Consider the following 19,402-nt stretch of genomic DNA (forward strand, 5'->3'; position numbering starts at 1 on the left):
CCTGAGGGCTGAACCCTGCTGGCCAGCTAAGTGGTTTAGCCTTTCCAAAAAAGTTCAGAGAGCATCTGTCAGAGAAGCCACCTGCCCTGGCCCTGGGCAGGTTTTCATGAAACAAGAGTCACTGAACTTTGAACCAATCACAGTGTCGTGGACTGAATGTCCGTGTCCCCACCAAAATTCATATGTGGAAATCCTAACCCCTAATGTGATGGTATTAGGAGCAGGGGGCCTTTGGGAGGTGATATTGTCATGCGGGTGGAGCCCCCACGAACAAGGTTAGTGTGCTCATATAAAAGACCTGAGAGCCCTCTCTCACCCGCTTTCCACCATGTGAGGATGCAACAGGAAGTCTGCAGACTGGAACCCAGAATAGGTCCCTCACCAGAACCCTGGAACCCCAATCTTGGACTCCAGCCTCCAGAACTGTGAGAAATAAATGTCTGTTTTTTATAAGCCACCCAGTCTATTGTGTTCTGTTATAGCAGCCTGAATGGACTAAGACAGCCACTTACAGCTGCCTCATTGATCCAGGCCTTACTTCACCATCTCCCGCGGCCTGTAAGAGAGAAACCTGCAGAACAGTCAACACCGCACAGCACCCAAAGAGGCTGAATCAGGAGCCCGGCAGGGAGAGGAGCCACGAGCGGGAGGGGTCCAGACCCACTCCAGGCTGGGCATCCAGTGTCTAGAGACAGCACCGAGCAAGCAGCACCCCACCCTCCATGGGAGTTGCCATCCAGGCTGGGCAGGCCCCTAAGTCCAGAATGGCAAACAGGAGCGAGAGAGAAAGCGGGTGCTTGCAGGAGCCCGTGGTGGGGGAATCCACCCAGGGTTACCTGACTTTTACATTTTTTCAGGAGATGATTAGCTCCAATTAAAAAGAACATGTGTACATTAGGGAGATCAAATCAAAACCACGATGAGATACCACTTCACATCCACTAGGATGGCTAGAATTTAAAATACGGAAAATGAAAAGTGTTGTTGAGCATGTGGAGAAATTGGCACCTGTGCGTTGCTGGTGGGGATGTAAAATGGTGCAGCCACTGCGCTCCTCAAAAAGGTAAACAGAGAATTCCACAGAATCCCTCAATTCCACTCCTGGGTGTATACCCCAGAAAATGGAAAATGGGTGTTCAAAGAAAGACTTGCACACTGAGGCTCACAACAGCATTATTTGTAACAGCTAAAAAGTGACAACAACGCAAAGGTCGTATCAGTGGATGAGTGGATAAGCAACACGTGACACATCCACGTGGTGGAGTGTTACTCACCATACGCAGGGGTGAAGCAGACACACCACACGCCAAACGTGAACCTTGAAAACATGGTGCTCAGTGAAAGAAGCCAGACACAAAAGGCCACGTATTGTATGATTCCATTTATATGAAATTCCAGAGTAGGCAACTCCATAGAGAGAGAAAGTAGGTTAGTGGTTTACAGGGGCTGGGTGGTCGAGGGGTGGGGGAGGATGGAGAGTGACCACGGACAGGTTCAGAGTTTCTTTGGGGGATGGTGGAAATGCTCTAAACTGACTGTGATGATGGTTGTACAACCTTATTAATATACTAAAAACCATTGAATCGTATACTTTAAAATGGTGAATTTTATCTTGGTGAATTATGTATACATTTTTTAAAGTGTGCAAGCAAAATAAAGGAGATCTATGGGCCAGGTTCCACCTGAGAACAGCAGTTTTCAGCCCCCAACCTGAGCAGAAGTCCTCCGCCTCAGCACTTGGTCTCCATGCCAACTGGATTCACTTTTTGCTGTTCCTGCTCTAAGACAAAAATGTGAGCTAGAATTCTCTGATAAATATGGTGCTACTGGGGGTGGACAGTGGCCAATCTTTTTGGACAGCTCTTAGCATCAAGAGCAACAGAAATTATTATACCCTTTGATCCCAAGATTCCCTCCAAGAAAACATACCATAAGGAAATAATTCAAATTACAAAATGTTTTCTATTCAAAAATGCTTATCCAGCATTATTTATTCAATGTTAAAACAACTGGAAATAATCTAACCAGCCAACAATTTGCAGAGGTTGAATAGATCACAATGTGTCAGCAGGGAGGAATCTGGCCTCCATCACTTACACTGTGTCATGTGGGCAAGTGTGGTGGGCAGAATAACAGCCCCCAGAGATGTCCACGTCTGAAAGCCCAGAGCCTGTGAATATGCTGCCTTACAAGGCAAAAGTGATTGTGCAGACATGATAAAGGTAAGGGCCTTGAGATAGGAGATGATCCCAGATTATCCGGGCTGGCCCATGTAATCACAGTTGTCCTTATAAGTGAAAGAGGAAGGCAGGAGGGTGGGAGTCAGGAGGAGATGTGAGGGGGGAAGCAGAGGTCAGAGGAAGCAACAGACAATGCTGCACCGCTGGCCCGGAAGATGCAAGAAGGGGTCACAAGCCAAAGTAGGAAATCTAAAGTTGCTGAAGTGGGAATAATAATTTTACCTGCTTCTTGGACTAGTGTGAGACGAGGATTAAACACGATCATCTCTATAAACTGTCGTCACAGTCCCTGGCATGTAAGTGCTCAACAATGACAATTATCCAGGGACAACTGTGCCATCATGTAAAATTACGTTTGCAAAGAACTTTCTTTTTACGGGAAAATGCTCCTGGTGTAATGTTAAGTGAAGAAAGGATAAAGATTATAAACCATATAAAATAGTAAGGAAGAAGCAATTATATAAGTATATTAATATTGCCCTTTTTCTAGGTGATCTTTATTTTATCTAAATGTTCATGTATTTTCTATGGAATATGTTTTACTTTCTTTTTTTTTTTTTTTTATAAATTTATTTATTTTATTTATTTATTTTTGTCTGCTTTGGGTCTTCGTTGCTGCACGCGGGCTTTCTCTAGTTGCAGTGAGCAGGGGCTACTCTTTGTTGCAGTGTGCGGGCTTCTCATTGCAGTGGCTTCTCTTGTTGCAGAGCACAGGCTCTAGGTGCGCAGGCTTCAGTAGTTGTGGCACGTGGGCTCAGTAGTTGTGGCTCGCAGGCTCTAGAGTGCAGGCTCAGTAGTTGTGGCGCACGGGCTTAGTTGCTCCGTGGCATGTGGGATCTTCCCAGACCAGGGCTCGAACCCGTGTGCCCTGCATTGGCAGGCGGATTCTTAACCACTGCGCCACCAGGGAAGCCCTGTTTTACTTTCATAATCAGGAAAAATGTGGGGAATTCCCTGGTGGTCCAGGGGTTAGAACTCCGTGCATTCACTGCCGAGGGCGTGGGTTCGATCCCTGGTCGGGGAACTAAGATCCCACATGCCGCATGGCTCGGCCAATAAATAAATAAAGATAGATGTTTTTTAAAAAATAAATAAATAAAAATTTAAAAACTTCAAAAAAGAACACTGTGTTTGTTTTTCAAATGGGGCCCCTGGAATGAAGTTTTCTCCCCTCCTTTCGGGGTCTCTGTTGATGGCCAAGGCTGACTGCATGCAGCCGACCCACGCTTGAGCTTGTATCCCTCCCTACGTCCCCACCATCTGTCCTTAAATGCTTCTGTAGTATCAATTTTTAAAACTGTTGGGCCGGGACTTCTCTGGTGGTACAGTGGTTAAGAATCCGCTTGCCCGGGCTTCCCTGGTGGCGCAGTGGTTGGGAATCCCCCTGCCAATGCAGGGGACACGGGTTCGAGCCCTGGTCTGGGAAGATCCCACATGCCGCGGAGCAGCTAAGCCCGTGAGCCACATGGCCCACGTGCCTGTGCTCGGCAACAGAGACAAGCCACCGCGATGAGAAGCCTGCGCACTGCAACGAAGAGTAGCCCCTGCTCATCGCAACTAGAGAAAACCTATGCGCAGCAATGCAGACCCAACGTAGCCAAAAATAAATAAATAAATTTATTTAAAAAAAAAAACAAAACTGTTGGGTCTTCCCTGGTGGTCCAGTGGTTAAGACTCTGTGCTTCCAATGCAGTGGGCACGGCGCGCATGTCCCATATCCTGCGTGCCGCATAGTGGGCCCAAAAAAAAAAAATTGTTGACAATCTGATGGGTGAAAATAGGTGCTGTAATTGATATTTTAATTTGCATTTATTTGGTTATGACTAGGATGGGATCATCTTTTCCGTGTATTTATTTACCATCTTAACTTTTTTTCTGCAAATTGCTTCTTTAGGTCTCTTTGCCCATTTTTTTCTTGGAGTCTCTCTTTGTTTTTGTTTTTGTTTTTTTTGGCCATGCTGCACAGCTAGTGGGATCTTAGTTCCCTGACCAGGGATTGAACCTGGGCCCTTGGCAGTGAGAACACACAGTCCTAACCACTGGACCACCAGGGAATTCTCCAGGACCTCTTTTTTTTATTTCTTTTTTTTTAATTGAAGTACAGTTGGTTTACAGTGTTTCAGGTGTACAGCATAGTGATTAAGTTATACATAAAAATATATATCTATTCTTTTTCAGATTCTTTTCCATTATAAGTTACTACAAGATATTGAATATAGTCCCCTGTGCTATACAGTAGGTCCTCGTTTTTTATCTATTTTACGTATTATAGTGTATATCTTTTTTTATTTCTATAAAGGATAAAGCATGGGCTTCCCGGGTGGCGCAGTGGTTGAGAATCTGCCTGCCAATGCAGGGGACACGGGTTCGAGCCCTGGTCTGGGAAGATCCCACATGCCGCGGAGCAACTAGGCCCGTGAGCCACAACTACTGAGCCTGCGCATCTGGAGCCTGTGCTCCGCAACAAGAGAGGCCGCGACAGTGAGAGGCCCATGCACCGCGATGAAGAGTGGCCCCCGCTCGCCGCAACTAGAGAAAGACCACGCACAGAAACGAAGACCCAACACAGCCAAAACAATAAATAAATAAATAAATAAAATTTAAAAAAAAAAAGAATAAAGCATGGATATTAACATACTGTCCACCTATAATTTCATTTTTCTCACTACCTTTTCATGATAAAAAATGTCAAACATACAGCAAAGTTGAAGGAAGAGCTCATGAACACCAGGGTACTCTCCACTTAATTCTCAGCATTTTGCCACATTTGTTTTATCAATTTGTTTTTGCCGATTCATATGAAAAGAAGTTGTAGGTGTTGATGGCATTTCCCCACTAAATACCTCAATATACATCGCCTGAGAACCAGGCCCGCCTCCTACCTAGCTGCAAAACCATTATCACACCTGAGAAAATGAAAAATCATTCTCCATCTCATCTAATATTCAATCAAGATTCAAATTTTCCCAGCTGTCCCCAAAATTTCTTTTTCAAACAAAGACCTAACCAAGCTTCAGCACTGCATTTGTTGTTTTTTTTTTTTTTGACTGCACCACCAGGCCTGCAAGATCATAATTCCCTGACCAGGGATGGAACCCCGGGCCCCGGCAGTGAAAGCCCTGAGTCCCAAACACTGGACCAACAAGGAATTCCTGCATTTGCTTTTTAATGCATCTTTATAGTTATTCATCTTTTTTATTTTAATGACATTTGTATTATGCTTAGAAAGGACTTTCCATGAGTAAACAAATTTATCTTTCCTATATTTTCTTCTGTCATAGCCTTACTTTTTAAAAAAATTTAACCTTTTATCCATCTGATATTTTTAAATTTTTGTGTCAGTGTAAAGTGTACAACTTTATTATTTTTTTCTTAAAAGATTACCAATTAGTCTGACACCTCTCATTGCCTAACCATCCCTCCACAATGATTCAAATGTCACAACCATCAGGGGCTCAAAGTCCTCTGTATGAGTTTCCCGGGGCTGCTATAACAAAGTACAGCAAACCACATGGCTTAAAACTACAGAAATTTATCCTCTCATGGTTCCAGACACCAGAAGTCTGAAATCAAGGTGTCGGCAGGGGCACATTCCCTCCGAAGGCTCTAGAAGAGGACTCTTCGTTGCCTCTTCCAGCTTCTGGTGGTTGCCAGCCTCTCTCAAAGTTGACATCTTGCATAATTATAGCACAATATCACAACCAGGAAATAGACATTGATACAATCCACAAACCTTATTCAGATTTCTCCAGTTTCACTAGTTTCTGCTTTGGGGGATATAGCTTAAATACAATAAAATACACCCATTTTAAACAGTTCTATCCGTTTTGGTAAATGTATATAGTTGTGCAACCACCACCATAATTAAGTGTTAGGATACAGAAGATGATGAAAGAAAAGACCAGACTTTCTGTTTTTTTTTTAATTTGGCTGCGCCGGGTCTTAGTTGCGGCGCACGGGATCCTCGTTGCCACGTACGGCATCTTTCAGTTGCGGCATGCGGGATCTAGTTCCCTGACCAGGGAACGAACCCAGGCCCCCTGCATTGGGAGTGCGGAGCCTTAACCACTGGACCACCAGGGAAGTCCCTCTCCAGGCTTTCTTACAAATACCTTTTCTATTTGTTCATTATGTAAGCAATACACATTCTTTGAGCAGACACGATTTTTAAAAATAAGCAAAAATTAGACAAATGTTATTTCCAGCCTTTTGTGGACATAGTTAACAAACATGGAATCATTTTGTGTATATAGCTTTATAGTCTGCTTTTTTAAAAACTTAACACGTCTGTCTGCCCAGGACAAGAAAAAAAAAAAAATTCTACAGCACTTTTTATGACCATAAGACATTCTGTTGTATGGCTGTCCCATGAGAGAGGCAGAGGAAATCCTAGGACAGTGAAGAAAGACTTTAGGACCACATCCCCAGTCCAGTTTGGGGAGCATCCTGCCAAAAATCCCCACGTGCCTTCTGCAGACAGCCCCCACCCCCCACCCCTGGCTCAGGCAGCCACTGATCTGCTTCCTGTGTCTGTAAGTTTTGCCTTTTCTAGAATTTCATAGAAATGAAAGCATGTATATGTAGTCCTTTGTGTCTGGCTTCTTTCACTGAGCGTAAGACGTTGAGACGTGTCCGTGTTATTTCTTTCATCAGTAATCCCTTCCTTTTAGTTGCCGAGCAGCCGTCCCTAGGATGGTTGTACCAAAACTTGTTTATTCATTTACCAGCTGACGGGCATTTGGCTCTTCCGAATGAAGCTGCTATGAGCATTCACGTACAAGATTCATGTGGACATGTGTTTCCAATTCTCTTGGATAGATACGTAGGGGGATTTCCGGGTCATATGGTAAGTGTCTATGTACTTTTAAGAAACTGCCAAACTGATCCCCAGAGCGGCTGAACCATTTTGCCTTCCCTCCAGCAGCGTGTGCAGGTTCCAGCTTCCCCACACCCTCACCAGAACTTACTATTGTCAGTCTTCTAAATTGTCTCTGCTCGGCAGAGGTGTGGTTTTAACGTGCATGTCCCTAATGAGCAGTGACACGGAGCATCTTCTGAGGTGCCTGTTGACGCTGATGTCTGCTCCTGTGATGTGTTTGTTTAGATTCTTTCTAGACAGCCCCCCTTTTTGGTTAGTCTCCTGTTTTATTACCTCGTGATCAGAGAATGGGGCCCATATGGTTTCCACTTTTGGAATTTGATATTCTTTGTGGCCTAGAACATCAAGTTTTACAAATGTTTGATGGGAAGTTGAAATGAGTCTTGGGTTGACGGGAGGGGGCAGAAACCCAATTCAGACTAGCTTGGGCCACCAAGGGGATGTCCCAACTAGGAAGGCCCCTGTGGATACTCTGGGTTTGTCCCAGGTTTCTCTCTATTTTTCTCTATTTCTCATTCTCTCCTTCTTAGCCTGCCTTTCTCTGTGTGCTGGCTTCAGGGTCTCTCAGTAGACACGCTTATCAAGGGGCGGCGGGGGGATGGGCATGACGAATATCCCTCCCATTTAGCCACCTCAGAGGAAGCAAGACCCTCCCGCAGGGTCCTTAGGTGAAGGCCGGGGGAGGGCTGTAACTGCCCCCACTTGAGTCACGGCCATCCCCAAGCCAGGAGCTGCATAAGCTCCCAGGATGCATGTCCAGCCCCACAGCCAACGCACACACAACCACACGGAGAGGGTGAGGGTTGGCACCCCAAAGGGAGGTGGGCGCTCTCCCCACAACCAGGGCTAGGGAGCCAAGCATACAGATACATCCTGCCCGGGAAACAAGATGCTCCATCAAGACATCAAAAGTGCCAGGGTCTGGTCTGAGGCCTCACCCTTTCATGCCCACTGGGTCTGTGATTTCTCAGAAAGATGCCTGAGAGTCTCAGCGGCAACTGTTCTCTCCGTAATTCTTCTAGTTGTGATACTTACCACTTGCTGCTTTTTTTTTTTTGGCTGCGCCGGGTCTTAGTTGCGGCGTGAAGAATCTTTGTCGCCGCGTGTGGGATCTTTAGTTGCAGCATGCAATCTCTTAGTTGCGGCATGTGGGATCTAGTTCCCTTACTAGGGAATGAACCCCGGCCCCCTACACTGGGAGCACAGAGCCTTAGCCACTGGACCACCAGGGAAGTCCCGCTACTTGTTGCATTTTAATGCTACCTCTCCTGCATTAAAATTCATGAATAGAAAAATTTGACGGGCTGTAACTTATTAAGATGCAACAGCTTTCTTTGTTCTGGTGCACAATTTTTTAATGATTTTTTAAAAAATTAAACCAGCACCTCTTCACTTTTCTTCCCTCTCATAATTTCTACCACTCTTACTCAAAAAGTCTGTTCTTCTCGAGTCTGCCCCCTCCCACTCCTGCCACCCTGCCACCCAACTGTCCGAATTTGAGCATCTGAGTTCAGAAATGCTGACCATAAGCTTAATGTGTACTCATCACAGAAATCTTGGAAAATACAGACAAGTATAAGAAGCATCAAAAAACTAATTTTAATCTCACATAAAGTATTTTTATTGTTTCTCTCCACTCTTTTTTTCGATGCACCTATATAGATATTTTTATAATATTGAGACCACACTGCTTGTGTTTATCTAATCTGCATTTTTTATCTAACATTACACGTGGTTTCCAGCATGTCATTTAAAAAGATCTCCTAAAACTTGTATTTTAAGGATCATAGAGACTTTCCTTGGATGAGCACAGCATGCTCCATTTAAGTCAGCTGCCCACTGATGGACACTGAGCTGTTTCCAGTTTAATTATAAGCTCTACTGCAGTGAACAAATCAGGACATAAATAAATCTTTCTGTGCATCTCTGATTTTTTTTTCCTTAGGCAAATGGATAACAGAAGGGCGTGACTGGTGTTAAGGATCTGGAATCGCATTAGCAAATTACTTTCCAGAAACAATGAAGACATTTGCATTCCCACGCACGGTGCATGAGGGCTGGTTTCACATAGTCACCCAACTTTTACCAGGGCCTTCTAAACTGATTTTTAATTTAATTGAGGACTTGGGGGGTTAAAATCACTAATATGCTCTTTCTTGGGATGAATTTGCCCCACGCCTACCTTCAAATTATTCATTTTTATGGCTAAGGCTGGGGTTACTGTTCTGTGCCAGGTGGTGTGGTGGATTTAGGGATGCACCAATTCCATTCCCACCCTTGAGGGTTTATACCCTGATGGGAAGGAATTTAAATCAAGAAACAATTAAAGAACAATACACAAATTAAATAAACCAAGAAACCCTCATGTACCCTCAGGAGGTCATCAAGCTGCAAAGGCCTGAATGAGCCTGTGAAAGTGAGAGGGAGGTTGTGTACACCTGGGGGACGCGGGAAGTTGGGGTAATTCTTTCCATGGACATTCTGGCAATTCATGTCAGAGTCAGAAAAATGTTTGAACGTTTTCATGGGATTTTTCAAACCAAAAAGAGTGTTAAACTTTGATCAGAAGGAATCATGCTAATGTCGCTACAAGTAAATGGGCCGGGCTGCAGGCTGGCATGTAGTGTCCCCCGATACACATTGTCCCTAGTACATACTGTCCCCTTGTACATGCTGTCCCCTGGTACACATTGCCGCTGGGTCATGCTGTCCCCTGGTACACAGTGCCCCATGGTGAATAGTCCCCTGGTACGTACTATCCCTGGTACACTCTGTCCCCTGGTACACACTGCACCTGCCATCCTTTTGCAGGTCCCATGGCAGTACATAAACTGCTCATACCACTGTCTCAGCCGTGGACCCTGAATCTGGTCTTTGTCTCCTCCACGTGAGGTTGAGGTTGAGATGTGTCCCACATGTAGTGAAAGCATCAGAAGTCAGCTCCAATCTGCTGCTGCCTCCCTGGCAGGTGGTCTGAGGCAGCCTACAACAAGCCCGTGGATGAGCCCTGGCCTCTAAGTCTCTCCTGCCGCAGCCCCACTGTACCCAAGTCCTTCCCTGGCCATCTTCACCTTTGAGTGACAGGAAGTACCTTCTTCATTCATTCAACAAGTTTTCGAGTGTCTTTTGTGCCCGAGCCCTCTCTACACAGTGGGGCCACAGCAGTGAACTAGCCAGACTTTGAATTGTGAGTCCTCCTACCTTGTTCTTTTTTGAGATTGTCTTTTTTAAAAAAATATATTTATTTATTTATTTTTGGCTGCATCAGGTCTTAGTTGTGGCACGCAGGCCCTTCGTTGCAGTATGCAGGCTTCTCTCTAGTTGTGGTGCTCAGGCTCCAAAGCGCGCAGGCTCAGTAGTTGTGGCTCACGGGCTCAGTTGCCCTGTGGCATGTGGGATCTTAGTTCCCCGACCAGGGATCGAACCAGTGTCTCCTGCATTGCAGGACGGATTCTTAACCACTGGACCACTAGGGAAGTCCCTTGAGATTGTCTTGATGATTCCAAGTCCTTTTAGAATTAGCTTGTCAATTTCTTTTTTTTAAGTATGCTGAGATTTTGATTGGGAGTGTGTTAAATCCTTAGATCGAGTTGGGGATGTTGACATCTTAAAAATAGCAAATATTCCAGCTCATAAACAGTCTTTCTTTCGGCCACGCATAACGGCTTAAGGGATCTTATTTCCCTGACCAGGGATCGAACCCGCGCCCTCAGCAGTGAAAGCTCAGAGTCCTAACCACTGGACCACCAGGGAATTCCCAACAAACAGTCTTTTTTATTTATATCTTCTTTAATATTTCTCCACAACAAAGAAATCAGAATATATTGAGGGGAGACTAGGGCCTGAATATTTTTATTACAGAAAATTTTTATAAAATTTGAGTTTTAAATAACACATTAAACTGTAACAAAGATCAAAGTAATCCGTGAGCTTAAAAGCTAGATAACTCAGGAAACAGTATTTTATATAAATATATACATGCACAAGGTAAAATTTTTCAAATATTCACAAGGCCATAAACTGATCATTAAAAACCTCTTCAGGGACTTCCCTGGCAGTCCAATGGTAAAAAATCCACCTTACAATGCAGGGGATGCAGATTCAATCCCTGGTCAGGAAACTAAGATCCCACATGCCGCAGGGCAACTAAGCCCAAGTGCCACAACTACTGAGCCTGAGTACCGCAAACTACAGAGCCCACACGCCCTGGAGCCTGCAAGCCACAACTAGAGAAGAGAAAACCTGCACACCACAACTAGAGAGAAGCCCGTGCGCCATAAGGAAAGATCCTGCGTGCCTCAACGAAGATCCCGCGTGCCACAACTAAGACCCAACACAGCCAAAAATAAATTAAATAAATAAATAATAAATCTGAAGAAAAAAAAACCTCTTCACTGCCCCCCAAAAATAACCACTGTCATGCATGTCTTGAGTATCTTCTCAAAAGATTTGTATACATGCACCAACACACAAATTCCTTTTGGTTGCACAACAGAAGTAGTATCATATATATTTGTAGAGGGCTAAATAATGGCCCCCAAATAGACATGTCCAAGTCCTAACCTCCAGTACCTGTGAACGCGACCTTATTTGGAAATAGGGTCTTTGCAGATGTGATTAAGTTAAGGATGTCAAGATAAGAGCATCCTGCACTTAGGGTGGGCCCTACAACCAATGACTGGACTTATAAGATTGAAAATGTCTTTATAAGAGAAAGGAGAGGGAGGTTTGAGACACAGAGAGACAGAGGAGAGACAGGGAAGGAGGCCATGTGAAGATAGAGGAGGAGAATGGAATGGTCCCTGTGCCAAGGGATGCTAAGGATTGCGGGCAACCACCTGCAGAAGCTAATACCAGCAAGCAAGGATTTTCCCCCAGAGCCTTCAAAGGGAGCTTGGCCCTGCTGACACCTTGATTTCAGACTTCTGGCCCTCAGAATCGTGAGACAATAAATTTCTATTAAGTCATCAAGCTTGTGGTAGCTTATATGGCAGCCCTAGGAAACTCATACACTATTGCTCCATGCTTAGATTTTTCACATAATAACATACTACTTTGGAGATCTTATGTGTCCACCTGGCTGGATTATTGTCCCCAGTTGCTCAAACAAACACTAATCTAGGTGTTTCTGCAACAGTATTTTGTAGATGTGACTAACATCTACAATCCGTTGACTCGAGGTAAAGGAGATTTTCCTGGATAATCTGTGTGGGTCTCATCCAATCAGTTGAAAGACCTTAAGAAGAGAACTGAGGTTTCCCTGAGGAAGAAGAAATCCTGCCTGTGAACATGAATTCCAGCCTGCCCTTCCTGACGGCCTGCCTTAAGATTTCCGATTTGCCAGGCAGCCCACAATAGCATAAGCCAATTCCCTGCAATACATCTCTTTAGGTATTGGCATTTCTACATCGGTTGTTTCTCTGGAGGATCCTGACTGATACAATTCACCCCCCAAATGAGGCCGGGGGCCCTGCTCTGTTGTCACTGCTGGTTGGGGCCCCTGCCAGCCCTGTTCCTCACTCCTACAGGGTGGCCTAACACAGTGCCAGGCCATAAGAGCCACTAAAAAATATTTGCTGTGTGTGTGGTCTCATGACCACTTCTGAACCCAAAATTCACCTGGCAAATTCCTATCTGGATGCACCCTCACTATCTTGTCCAACTCTGTCTACTGAAGTTGTGGGTACATTGATGTGCCATTCATTCTGGGACACATGTGCTCCCATCAGCAGCATTCACACTAAGACGTGAGACTCTAAAAAGCAGCGACTGCAGGATGCAACTTGTACTAAACCCCAAGAAATATGAAATGGTGGTGTCGATAGCAGCCCCTTTCACTTACATAGCCAGGACGTGTACAATAGAAGATTTCAGCCCCGAAGAGGAATATTCTATGAAAATACCTCAAAAGACAGTGGTCACCACCGTCAGCACTGGGAGTTATTTCAGATGCTCACAGAACCTGTGAGAACATGCCGAGCCAAAGGAGCTGGGCTCCAGGACATGGCCATGCATTGTGATTAGATTAACAGCATTTCAACCAGGGTTTTGTTTCTGCCGTCATCATGGACACTTCTGCTGCAGGCCTGCATCCCTCTCAAAGTCCAGAGAACAGAAAAACTTGGTTTTTTAAACAAATGTTACTCTTTGCATCAAGAGCTAAACTTTGGAACAACTCACCGTCTGTCAATCAGGATCTATTTATATAAACTACCATACATCAACTACAGAATATCATGGAGAGATTCAAAGGAGCAAGGTAGGTCTATCCACTTGTTGGGGTGTAACCTTCGAGCCATACAGCTAAGAGAAAAAAAAAAAGCAGCAGGCAGAACAGCCTTAGTGCACTACCATTTGTGTGATCAGAAGAAACCAGCGGGAGGGTGCACCAGGAGAAAATGCTCCACGCATCCTTGCTGGTTCAGGCACAGAAAGCCCCTGGAAGAAAACCTAGGAAGGGGTCGAGTTTGTTGCTTCCAGAGTGGAGAACTAGGCTGCTGGGGACAGGAGGGGGAGCGAGTTTTTTCAGTATCCGTCTGAACCTTTTGGCACCCGGGGCATGTCCCACTCTCCTTGCTCAATTAACAGCCACAAAGGCCTATGGCGATGGAGGAGCAGGGCTGGAGGCTGGGGGGCTGGCAAGGTGCTGCCCGGCATGAGCAGGGGCCCAGCCTTGGACATGTCAAGCTAGACATTCCCGCCGTCCTCTGGGCCACCCTGTACTCACCTGCAAAGCGGAATTTTCACGGTGCCTTTTGGTTCTAACATTCCTTGCCTTCAAATGCAGTTCCTCTGATGATCACTGAGATTTTTGCCAACAAGAAGCAGGAAAATGACTTTTTAAAAGAACATGTGTCCTTTCGACTTATCTTCGTACTATCTCACCAAAGCAGCAGGATTAAAGAGGGAAACGAAAATCTCTTGTTTCATGTGACCTGAGCGACATTTCTTTCTTTGGGTTCTTTTAGACAAGAAGTAACCCAGCAAATGAAGGGAGTGAACAAGAGCATGCATTTGATTCACAGGGGGATTTGCAACCCAGTTCTCAGGTCCATCACTCCTGAAACCACTGGGTTTATCGATGGTGCCCAAAGGATTTATAGAGGATGCTCAAGATCGCCTTTAGCATCCAGGGAGAACAATTAGTAAACTCACGATGTGTATTTGTTTACTGCTTTGAATCCCCAAGCTAATTATTGGTTTTTAAATAAGGACTTCAGCCTAAATTTTAAAACTTTGTTAAGTGTAACTTATTGTTAAATTTGAGAAAATAATGTATTGATATTTCACACTGGAAAATTGCACTCATAAAATCATTTTTACACTCTAACAATCCCGCACCAGGCAAAGGTTTGAAAAAAAGCAGATGTGGGATGTGTAACAGACGTGACTAATTTGTGTTAGAATACCACTGAAACTAGCTAAGCATCAAATACTTTCAGAAATGCCCTAGATGGATTTATACCTCCTAGAGTTGCTGAGAATTCGGGAACAGAGGCAACCTCATCTACCTGGGGTGGCAGTCTAAATCAGTGCCGACCCTTGGGGGACACTTTGGCAATAGCCAACAACAAAAAAAGTAGACCCATTGCCCTTCAGTACAGCATCCAGGCATGCTCTTCCAGAGATGTGCTAGCACCCTGCACATGCAAAGATAAAGACGTTCGACCAGGGAATTCCCTGGCCGTCCAGTGGTTAGCACTCCGTGCTTTCATGGCAGAGGACCCGGGTTCGATCTCTGGTCTGGGAATTAAGATCCCACAAGCCACACGGTGCAGCCAAAAAAAAAAAAACACGTACGACCAGTCAGAATGGTCATCCTCAAAAACTCTACAAATAGGGACTTCCCTGGTCCGGGAAGATCCCACATGCCACAAAGCAACTAAGCCCGTGAGCCACACTACTGAGCTTGCGTGCTGCAACTACCGGAGCCCACACGCCTAGAGCCCGTGCTCTGCAACAAGAGAAGCCACGGCAATGAGAAGCCCGCGCACCGCAACGAAGAGTATAGCCCCTGCTCGCCGCAACTAGAGAAAGCCCACACGCAGCAACGACGACCCAACATAGCCAAAAAAAAAAAAAAGTCTACAAATAATAAATGCTGGGAAGAGTGTGAAGAAGGAACCCTCCTACACTGTTGGTGGGAATGTAAATTGGTGCAGCCACTATGGAGAACAGTATGGAGGTTCCTTAAAAAACTAAAAATAGAGTTAACCATGTGACCCAGCAATCCCACTCCTGGGCATATATCTGGAGAAAACTCTAATTCAAATACATACATGTATCCCAATGTTCATAGCAGCACTATTTACAATAGCCAAGACATGGAAGCAACCTGAATGTCCATCGACAGAGGAATAGATAAAGAAGATGTGGTATATATACACAATGGAATATTACTCGGCAATAAAAAAGAAGGAAATAATGCCATTTGCAGCAACAAGGATGGACCTAGAGATTATCATACTAAGTGAAGTAAGTCAAATAGAGAAAGACAAATATCATATGATATCTCTTATATGTGGAATCTAAGGAAATAATATAATGAACTTATTTACAAAACAGAAGAGACTCACAGACATAGAAAACAAACTTATGGTTACCACAGGGGAAAGGGGGGTCAGGGATAAATTAGGAGTTTGGGATTAGCAGATACAAACTATTCTATATAAAACAGATAAACAATAAGGTCCTACTGTATAGCCCAGGGAACTATGTTCAATATCTTGTAATAAACTATAATGGAAAAGAATCTGAAAAAGAATATATTTATATATGTGTCTATATATACATATATGTATAAAGGAATCACTTTGCTGTATACCAGAAACTAACACAACATCAAAAATCAACTATACTTCAATTAAGAAAAAAAATAAAGATGTTCATCACTGCACTGTTTCTAATAGTAAGAAATTGGAATCATGGACTGATATGACTGCAAAATTAATAAACGACACTCTTTAAAATAAAAGCCTTCGACAACAGAGGTCTCTCATAGGGGGCTGTGGTCTGGTCTCCAAAGCAACATCGCAAGGGAGTTGGTTAATTGTCGTTCCCTACCTCCTACAACAGCGTTCCTTAACCTCCCCAGCCCCCAGGATCCAAGGGCGGTCCAGTTTGTGCATATGTTTAGGGGCCATGCAATAGGCTAGGCGGCCTGGGGCGGGCCTCGTGCAGCCCTGGAGGGCCTACTGCGTGCAGGCTGCCTCACTACTTCCAGACGTAGCCTGCCTGCCCCCACCAGGCACAAGTGGGAAATGGCAGGAACAGGCTCCACAGCCTCAGGACTTGAAGCAATTTACGATTCCTTGTCCTCATCTGTAAAACGAGGGCTGCGACAGGCTGCCCTTTGTAAGAAGTGTTCTAAACAGTGTGAGCTGCAGACGGCCTCTGGGGTCTCCTGGGTCAGGATGTCTGGGGTGGGGCCCAGGGGTCAATATTTGCATTGTGTGCCCAGGGGATACTTAGGCAAACTGAAAGCTTGAGAACTTCTGCAAGGGCCCTAACTGTGCTTATTTTTACTTGAGTTCTGATACATAAACACTGTGTGTCACGTATGTATAACATTTATCCATTGCATATACAGAGTCAGCATCACATAACACAGCTAGTCTGTAAGTTATACCTCGGTCTTGCAAATGTGAGCGGACTTGGTTGGGGGACAAATCATCACATTAAATACTCAAGTTTGTGCAATGTATTATACATCCTGAGTTTATCCCATGCAGACCATTGAGCGTGTGTCCAGTGTGGATGGTGTTAGTTACTCCTTTTAGCCAACTCTGATTACGGTAATGAGACAGTATTTGTTAAAAAAACTAAGAGCTGGCCTGAAACTGTTTTGTAAGATGTAGCCAGTGTTATTTAGTTTTAACTGCCAAAGCTGACAGATCCAGGGTATTGGCTTCATCTCAATTCCTGACTTTTCCATTGACTTGAGAATAATACCGTCACATCATTCACTTCTTGTCTCGGTATCTTTGCTTTCGGATCCACAAGAGCAGCATGAAAATATTTAACCTTTCTTAGTGGTATTTCGGACATTAATTACTTAATATTTGTCATTGGCGCTGTCACTTGCACAGAAAGAAAGTGGCATTAAACAGAGTACTTATGTTTGCCTGTATGCCTGTATTTTTTAATATCTTTTTTGTACATGTTTTAAACATTCTCACATACAGTAAAGTATAAATGGAAATGTAGATAAACTATTCATGTTCCAGGATTAATTTAAGTATCAATAATTGCATTACTTTCGTTGAAAATACGTCTAAAGTATAGTCCTTGCATTCCTAAGGACTTGTATTGCCAAGTACTTAACCACTAGCTACACGTGGCTATTTAAATTTAAGTTATTTAAAATGAAATTAAATTAAAAAGTAATTCCTCAGCAGCACATTTCAAGTGTTCACTAGCCACAGACGGCTGGCGGCTGACACTGAAGCACATAGACATAAGGCATTTCCATCCTCTCTGAAACTTCTACTAGACAGCGCTGTTACGGACTCTGCACTATAGCCAGTCATGTCTAGATGACAGCAAATGCTGAGGAACCATTTGTTGAATGAATAAGAAAATAATTAGTTCTAACTTGTCTTAATAATTCTTAAATGTGACAGTCAAAACGGAATCAGCTTTGGTCCAAACCCATGTTTTGACACAATTGGATTAGCTGGAATCATTCTTCAATTCTGCCAACTTCCAGTTTTGTTTTTAAGGAACACTTCACAAACTTAGGATCATACCTCACCCTATTTATCTGATAATTTAATTATAGTCAAATAGGTCATATTTGTTTCTCCCAATAAATTATCTAAACGTTATTTTACCCAAACTGGGTGTCCCCAGTTGGATAGACAATGTATGTATTAAACCTTCCAAGAAATTGATTTTTTTTCCCCCAATGAGTTAGGATCACATTCTGGACAAATTTATTTCTTAGGGGAAGAAAAAATTCTCTTTTTTAAGCTTTCTTTTCTTTAAAAAAAAAATTAAGCAAGTATCCCAGGATAACATATCATCAAGAGGAAACTGGAAACCTCCAGGGCAAAAACCTCACACCCAAGATGCATTCTGCAAGGAAATGTGAGTTGAAACTGATCCAGCTATTTGTAGGATTACAATAAATACACCTTTGGCCTCAGCCCCACAATTTACTGCCTGGCTCCACAACATGAGGATACAAAAAGAGCTGGAGAGAGATTGTACGCAGTTCTCTCTACCCCAGGAGTGCAGGTTTTATCCCAAAACAGGTATTCTGGGCTGCAGCCCCTCCCAAGTAAGCAATCAACCCCCCACCAAAAGCAATCTTCCTTCTTCCCACCTCCTTTGCAAATAATATCTCAGTTTGCAAATGTTACCCAAGTTCTCTCCAGGATATCGTATGAATGTAACCTATTTAACCAAATAAACTGAAGAACATGCCAGAAATTGAAAGATGGGCTCCCGAAGTTCCATATTTTCTACAGTAGGCCTTTCCCATTAGAACAACAACAAAAATACATTTCTCCTGCAGAATCCTTTATAAATATGGTTTTAATGATCAAAATTACATTGAGACAGTTTCCTGCAACAAGAAACGACTTTTTGACTTACTCAACCCAGAGAGTACTTTGCAGCTGTGTCCAAGGGAGAAACAAAGCCAGAAAATGAATTTTGAGTTAAACTGTACTGATACGAAGAAAAGTTAGCGCTAACGTATATCTCCTTTATTACTAGTTTGACTTGCTCTGATTCAAGATCTAAATGATTTAAGGGAAGAGTTGCTCATGGAATACTGATCTGAACAGCATTAAGGGTGGCTGCCGAAGATGACCCCACCGGACTCCAGCCCACCGCCTTCTCTAAACCCGGTCCAGTCTCCTCTCTGCCGCATGCAATTGATCCAAAGGACATGGACTGCCAAATCCTAGCGGGCCCATTAATGACTTAGTCCTAGGTTAGAACCACGTCCTCAAATCCCGATCCCATCTCCTCCACATTCATTTCCTTAAAATCATGAAACAAATTTTTAAAAGGTGCAGTTGCTTTTCTCCCTACGTGCGCCCTAAAACTTGGGGGTTGGGTGCCACTCTTCACAACTTAAAGAACGAAGAGCCGTTCGTTTCCACCAGATGCATTTTCCTCTCTCGCCTTTGAGGGAAAAAGCTGGGCTGCTCCGTTTTTGCCGCTCACGTCCTCCCCCAGTACTTTGTCTTCCATTCCTTCCCCGCCCCCGCCCCAGCCCGTTTTGCTCCCACGCAAAATAGTACGACTGCCCGAGACCAAAGGAGACCAAGTT

This window comes from Balaenoptera ricei, chromosome 20, assembly GCF_028023285.1.
Source record: "Balaenoptera ricei isolate mBalRic1 chromosome 20, mBalRic1.hap2, whole genome shotgun sequence".
NCBI lineage: Eukaryota > Metazoa > Chordata > Mammalia > Artiodactyla > Balaenopteridae > Balaenoptera > Balaenoptera ricei.